We start from the raw sequence: 8,126 nt of genomic DNA, 5'->3' as shown, positions 1-8,126 counted from the left end.
TCTGCTTAAGCCACCTTCGCCGCATTACACTTATGTCCCGCAGAAAAGTGTCTTGTGATTTGGAAGGGGCTGTTAGCACTAGTAACGAAAGCAGCACATTTTGTTAATTTATGCATGCCTGTAAGCGCCACGTTACTGTGAGTACTCAAGTGATCGCTTGCGTCTAAAAGAGTTGCTTGTAAGCATTTGGAGCAGCGAATGACACTTCTGCTGCCCACCCCCTCCAAAAAAAAAAAAAAAAGAAAACCTTGAGAGCCAGTTTTTTTTTCGCCATCCCTACGCCTCGGTTTTATGAATATTCTGAATTGCAAGCTCGCCAGCTTGGCAGAGCCACATTTAAATTCGCAGAGTCTGTCAAAGGATTCGGCTGGCACAGCAAATGCTAATGTGGACTTCATTGTTTGCTCAGTGGGGTAATTCAGAATACTACTTTTATTCGAATACAAGTGCTCATGTTCACTATGCAAGGTTTAAGTGATTTGAATGTTTTGTAAATATATTCCTTTGAATGTAAGCCTTCCTTTTCATAATGCTCCAAAAGTGGTCCTTTATACAAACAATTTTCCCATGATCAGCTCCAACATTAGATTCTAGTGCTCCAAAAGTAACATTTTGCTACTCCATTTGGTGGAGAGTAAGAGGAGGCACTGGCTCAAAGACTTGACTAATTGAGAGAAACACCTGTTATGTTTTTTTTTTTTTTTGTAAAAGACCACTTTCACCAAAATGTGAAAAGTGGACCGAGACCCTACAGCACCTCCTTTGGCTATGGACCTGAACATAGGGTACGCAACGGCCATCACATGCTGGAAAATAGCCATTTATTTATAAAATCACAACGCAACGATACAGTCATACATAACACTTGCAGCAACTTGCTGCAACAAATTGGATTGCCTATAGAACAAGGTGCGTAGAGTTGTTACTTCATTTTATACTTTATCTGGTCGACCGCGATTCGCGAGTGTCGTCACCTAACAAGTATATATAACTTGCTCCGTGCTTTATGGTTCGGGTCTGTTGCTTGGTTTGATTGATGACGCAAAGTGCAGGTGGCCAATGTGGCCTCCATTTCGCGCTAAATTTAACGCATGTGAGATAAGTTTGAGGCTGCATGGTCGGGCATTTTGGCACAGCGTGACGCAATTTCAGCGAATTTCGTGGTTTTGGCACAGCTCGGCGCAATGAAGGGGAATTGTATCAAATTGGCACAGCTGTTGCACCCCTTTATTTGTCAGATGATGATAGAGTGACATGTAAATAGGGTATTTTAAAGGGACTGTTAGCAAAGAGCATTTGCTGACATTTAAGTACAAATGCATATCATGTAGCCAACTTTCTATGGCTGTTAAATATGCCTGTAATATGGTGTATAGTTTGTTGATATCATCTTCTGATGCAAAAAAATGCAATGTCATCAGCATACACATATGTCTGTAAGTCCGTATGTCGTGGAATAGAGCTCATTAAGATATTGAATAACACTGGTGAAAGGACTGCCCCTTGAGGGATGCCTCTTGTGTGCGAATACGTGTAGCAGATGAGATATCCCGCTTTGGAAACAGAAGAACGTTCTATCTCGTAAGAATTTCACAATCCATGCCTGAATATATCTCGGAAAGTTACGGTTTTGGAGCCGATTATTTAGAACTACGTGCTCTACACTGTCCAGTGGGACTAACGCAGCATATTTCCTTTCACACCTAGCCAACTGAATGCGAGTCTTCAAGGTCTATATGAGCCTGACATATAGAGCATCCTGCTGTGAAGCCAATTTGGTATGAATTTAGTGTTGCATGTTCATTAATTAAAATAAGGATGCAAATATTTTTCTATCAATTTTACAAATTTCGGAGTTAGCACGATAGGCCCAATGCTGCCCAAAACATATCCCTTACCCGGATTTTTAAGTAAAGGTATCACCTTCCGAATCTTTTACTCTGATGAGAGCCACGCCATTCATAATAAGTAATTATACACATCTAATAAATATTCTTGGCATTCCTTATTTAGCACTTTCAGCATAGCCATGGTGACTCCGTCCAGGCCCGGAGCGGCTGATGGAAGGCTAGATAACACCTTCGATAATTCAGCCCCAGAAATTTCAGTGAATTCCTCATCACTTATTGCATTCATTGTAGGAGGTGATAATTGTGAATAAAAATGATGATCTGACCCCCAGTCAATTATACTTCCAATGAGTCTTTTATTTATTAGAGAGACAAAACAAAAGAATCTGCATTTACAGGCAGCGGAATCAATTCATTTTTACGCAGAAACCTATATAGTGCATTTTTATAGTTCGATTTGGAGAGATAGTCAAACTTCCGAACATCGTACTGAGAAGTGGCTGACCTAACCCAGTTTTTTCCTCCTCCTAGTGCTCACCAATATCACGCTAATGGCTCACTGTAAAGCACAATAAAGGTGAAACAGAGACTTGAAAATTCAGGCAAAAAAAAACAGCAATTGAAAAATGGTTAAAAGCTATAACTACCACAGAATGGTGGATCACCCTCCCCTTTGTCGTCGAAGTCTAGAAATTCAAGCTGACACTTTGTGGTCAGTGATGCAAACATGTCATTACTTTCGTACGAAGTTTCATGCCTTTCGCCGCTTTCTAGAACTAGAAATAATTTGTTCCTTATCTTTTCATCCAATGTTATTAGGCTAACCATAGATGTAATTACTAGTACGTATATCTGCCTCCCGACTGAGGGCCACTGTCTACTTCTATATCTATTTACCAGAGTTTTAATTACTACTCCAAACCACCAACAAAATAGGATACAGCCTTAAAGGCAGCACCTGTCAGCACTTGGAAACTTTTTGCATTTATTTTCATGCACATCAACTGCCCGTAAAACATACTCTCAACATAACAATCACATAGAAGTAGGCAATCAGACAAGCTGCTCATCAGTTGTCAGGAAACGTCAGAGTGGGAATGCAACAGCAAAACTCCGACACTGTGGACATTTTTAAGCCAATAATGTCAAAATTCAGCGAGACAGGAAGAAGTTAGGAGATAATAAACGCATGAGAAGGAGGGTTTATCCAGGGCACTCAGCTGGGCTAAGCTCACAAGGTTAGAAGTTCGAAACTTTGCTGTTTTTTTTTAATAATGGAAATAGGGACTTTCAAACAGTTGAGAAAAAAACCAGATGAACTACGAATCATGTGAAGTTCAGAGCTGATAGGCAGTAAGGTGGTATTCTACAATGCTAAGAAAGTGCAGCAGAACCCTCTTCTTAGAGGTAGCGCAGCAACCTAGCATGGAATGACAAAATTCAGCTCGAATGCAGATACCGAACCATTCCCAATCGCATACTTACTTAAAATGCGTGATAAAGTATCGTTAAAAAAAGAAAACAATAACAAGAGGTCTGCAGTGCGGCATCACTGGCGACCAGCTGCCGGTAATGGACTCCTTCACCAGAGCAGGATTGGCCACCCTGGTGCAGTACCTGGCCGCAACCTTCCGTGAATACAGCAATTGACCCTTGGCCCTCAGTACCCAGTGGCTGCGAAGAAATTGTCCAAGGCGGCGGTGAGACCTGCAACGCAGTGGAGGGTGCTAAGAATCTCTGGGTCCGGACAGGCTGCTATTAGAATCTGAACTTTGCTACCTTCAACGCTATCTAGTGAGGCTAATCTAACTGTGCTATTCAAGGAATTAGAGGGTGTAAAATGGGATCTAATAGAGCTCAGCGAAGCTAGGAGGGCAAGTGAGGCTTTCACAGTGCTGAAGAACGAACAGGTCTAATGCTACCGTGAATTAGTTTACCGAAAATAATTAGGGGCGAGGTTTTTTTACACACAAGAATATCGCTGGCAACATAGAGGAATACTATGGCATCAGTGAGAAGGTGGCAAATATCATATTTAAGTTTCACAAAAAGTAAAAGATGAAGGTGGTAAAAGATTAAGGCGGTACAGGCCTAACATGCATAAATCGAGCCATGATAATCATTTGGTTGAACGCTTCTATGAAATCGTAGAGTCAGCCATTTATAAAGACACAGTATACTACTCTGATTGGCGACTTTAATACCAAAGTAGGCAAAAAAAAAGCCGGAGGCCATGCAGTGGGGGAATATGGCATCGGCTCTATAAATGCCAGAAAGGAGTTATTAGTAGATTTCACACAACGTAATAATGTACGGATCTTCAATACCTTCTTCAAAAAACAAGCTAACCGTAAGTGGACGTGGCGAAGTCCTAATGGTGAAACTAAGAATGAAATAAACTTCATTCTGTGTGCACACTCGGGCATTGTACAAGATGTAGAAGTAGTTGGCGAGATCCAATGCAGTGACTATAGAATGTTAAGAGCTCGTATTCACCTAGATTTTAAAAAGCAACGACAAAGACTAATACGCAGAAAGCCAAGTAATGAACTAGCAGTGAGAGGGGAAGTACAGGCATTCAGAGTTTCGCTTAAGAATAGACTCGAGGCACTGAATGAGGTAACGACATTAGCGTTGACAAAATGAATGCTAATCTTACCACTATCATCAAAGAGTGTGCTATGAAAGTCGGATGTACAGCCACTAGACAGGACACTGGCAAACGATCTCAGGAGACGAAAAATTTTATTAAGAGACAACAAACCATGAAAGCCTCGAATGCAACCGACAAAATAGAGATAGTGGAGCTTTCGAAGTTAATCAACAGGTGTAACGTAGCCAACATGGAGAGAATTGATCAGGCTGTAAAAAGAGGCGGAAGCCTAAAAGCTGTGAAGGAAAACGTGTATACAAGCAAAAATCGGATGTATGCATTAAGGAACAAGGAAGGCAATGTCATAACTAGTATGGATAAGATAGTCGATGTGGCGAAGGAGTTCTGCAGAGAGCTGTACAACAGCCAAGAACAAGGATGATATTGCAAGAAACAATAATAGAACAGAGGAATTTGATATCCAACCAGCAACGACAGGGGAAGTAAGGAAAGCACGAGAAAAAATGCAAAGAGGCAAAGCCGGTTTAAGGATAAAGTAACAACGAACCTCCTAAAAGATGGTGGAGGAATTGAGTTAGAAAAGCTTGTCAGCTTATATACAAAGTGTCTGTCACCTTGTATACAAAGTGATTGTGGTATTACAATCTTGCAAGAACACCAACATCTTCTTAATCCATAAAAAAGATATCAAGGACTTGAAAAATTACAGGCCGATTAGCTTACTGTCTGTTCTCTACAAACTATTTATAAAAATAGAATTGAGACGACATCAGAGTTCAATCAACCAAGGGACCAAACAGTATTTTGTTTAGGCTACTCCTCAATAGACCATATTCATACTATCAATAATGTAATAGAAAAATGCGCGGAATACAACCAACCCCTATACATAGCCTTCATAGATTATGAGAAGGCGTTTGACTCAGTCGAGATATCAGCAGTCATGCAGGCACTGCAAAATCAGGAATTCGACGAAGCCTATATAATCATAGTGGAAGAAATCTACAGCAGGTCTGGAGCCACCATAGTCCTTTATAAAGAAAGCGACAGAATCCCAATTAAGAAGGGTGTAAGGCAGGGAGGCACGATCTCTCTAATGTTATTCACCACGTGTTTACAGGAGGTTTTCATGGTCCTAGACTGGGAAGAGTTAGGGATAAGAGTTAATGGAGAGTATCTTAGTAACCTGTGATTCGCTGATGACATTGCCTTGACGAGTAACTCAGGGGACGAATTACAGCTCATGGTTACTTATCTGGACACGGAAAGCAGAAAAGTAGGTCTAAATAGAATATGCACAAAACTAAAGTAATGTGCAACAGTCTCGGCAGAAAACATTACTTTTCGATAGTGGAGAGACGTTGGAAGTTGTAAAGAAATATGTCTACTTAGGACATGAAGTGACAGTGGAGCCGAACCATGAGAGTGAAATGATTAGAAGAGTAAAGGTGGGGTGGATCACAATCTGCAAGCATTCTCAAATAATGAGTGTTAATCTACCACTAACCCTCAAGAGGAAGATATATATAACAGCTGCGTCTTGCCATTACTTACGTACGGAGCAGAAACCCAAAGGCTTACAAAGAGGGTTCAGCTTAAACTGAGGACGACACAGTGAGCAATGGAAAGAAAAATGATAGGTGTAACCTTAAAAGACGAGAAGAGAGTAGAGTGGGTCAGGGAACAAACCGTGGTTAAAGGATATCATAGTTGAAATCAAGAAGAATAAATGGACATTGGCCGGGCACGTAGCCAGTAGACAGGATAACCGCTAGATTCCCATAGAAGACAAACGCACGAAGGAGAGACGGAAATTTAGGTGGGGCAATGAGATTAAAAATTTCGTCGGTATAACACGGACGGAGAGCACAAGACCGGGTTGATTGGCGGATCATGGGAGAGGCCTTTGCCCTGCAGTGAGCGTAGTCAAGCTGATGATAATTAATTGTGAAGTATTGTTTACTAGCAAACACAAGAAGTGATGTCCTTTTGAATATAACCTTCCGGATCGGTACTGTACAGCACAAGCTTCCAACCAAGTTATCAACTTATAGGATTAAAAAAAAAAACAGGTGCAGTGCACATGAGGTTAGAATCTAAATACTCTCCAGAGCGTAATGCGAGACGTTAACGCAGCGGTTATGCTTGTGAATGACACAATCCCAACAAAAAAATCTGATTTCACGCATAGTGGCAATCCATATATTAGTAGTAGTATATTATGAATTGTAGTATTTATTATATTACCCCCGCCCCAACCGGAAAAAAAAAAGTGGCCGACAATTTCGACACCGACTAATGCGAATTCTGAGCTCAGCTGTTCATATTTTGCGATAAGTTGAGGCGCGACTGCCAAACCGCGGTAGACCGCGGACAGCGGCACTTGGGCGCGTTCCACAACAGCCTACCCAGGCAAACCTTCGTTTATGTAGCGCTTTATTTCCATTGTTGGTATCGGTATACGCCCTCGCTTCAAACCTAATAGAGGATTTTAGTCTGGCCGGCCCACCGCTATGGGCAAAACTGTTTGCGGATACCGCTTCACCAGGTGTGATCTGCGCATGCCTTACGTACGTTTACCGGACACGCTTAAACACCCGGACGTTTCCATGTTCGGCTGCGTTGACAGAATAACGTTGGCCAAGTTGAGAAATTTTTTGGCGAGTAGAGTACGTGAGACAACAAAAGTATTGTGTAAATTTCTGCAAACGATACTCCACCTACCGTAAAATTAATTTAGGTGCCGTCTTTCGACTCCTTAGATTAGATTTAAATGCCCCAAATGTACTTTATTTAGTGGCTTCTTCTCTTAACCACTGTGACGAGTAGGTTACTGATGCCTTGTAGGAGTTTGTTAGACATGGGCGAGCGAGACGGCTGAGACTAAATTGGGAGCAGTTTTCGGAGCAGCAGAATTGCTTTGGAGCAGTTAGCGGCATTTAATATAGATTGATATGTGTGGCTTAATGTCCCAAAACCACCATATTATGAGAGACGCCGTAGTGAAGGGCTTCAGAAGGCACCTAATGTGTTGTCTTCGGAGCTTCTAAAATGACTCATCTAATAGCACCAACGCCTACCTTCACTAATTCAATGGGAAATGGCGCACGTGCTTACCTAACTATCGCAAGTAAACTGCTTTCACACTTACCTTTCGGAGATTTGGTCGACTGTCTTAACGTAACCAGCGAGAACATCCCCCTCCGTAGTTTCAACACGAACGAGCTTATGCACGTACGACATTAGCAACAAAGGAGCGTCATAAGGTAAAGTGTCACCACAGAACACCTACCAGTTCAGTAGTTGTCACAGTTTCACTAGTTGGTTGGGAAAATTGTTTCCTTCCTCCATGGATGCTCCATGGTTCGGAACTCCGTGGTTCGGAACAAACGTTGATCTCAGTGGCCATAACGTTGCCAGTCGGCTAAGTTACACGCGATCACAGTAACCGATAACTCCTCAAGTTCTCCATTCTGTCTTCGACGTACTATTAACTGAAGTATGCGGTACAGCAACCACAAGCTGGTGCTATAGTCACCTAAAACGCGCACAAGCAATCAAAGCAATCAAAGCGTCTGGAGCCTACATCACAACATGCGCTCCAGCATGGATTGGCCACAGAACAAGATTGGCCTGAAAGTTGGCTTCGATTTTTTTTCTAA

At 41.9% G+C, this 8,126-nt stretch overlaps 1 long non-coding RNA gene across 1 annotated transcript; it reads right to left on the bottom strand.

Moving 5' to 3' along the window:
• Positions 1–804: 804 nt before the first annotated feature.
• Positions 805–8,126, bottom strand: LOC119176216 (uncharacterized). The gene is made up of 2 exons (XR_012886891.1): positions 7,757–8,126; positions 805–3,557 (listed from the first exon to the last, which is right to left on the bottom strand). It is a non-coding gene; the product is annotated as an uncharacterized LOC119176216 (long non-coding RNA).

The sequence above is a fragment of the Rhipicephalus microplus genome, chromosome X, assembly GCF_043290135.1.
Source record: "Rhipicephalus microplus isolate Deutch F79 chromosome X, USDA_Rmic, whole genome shotgun sequence".
NCBI lineage: Eukaryota > Metazoa > Arthropoda > Arachnida > Ixodida > Ixodidae > Rhipicephalus > Rhipicephalus microplus.
This window is presented reverse-complemented; position numbering and strand designations above follow the sequence as displayed.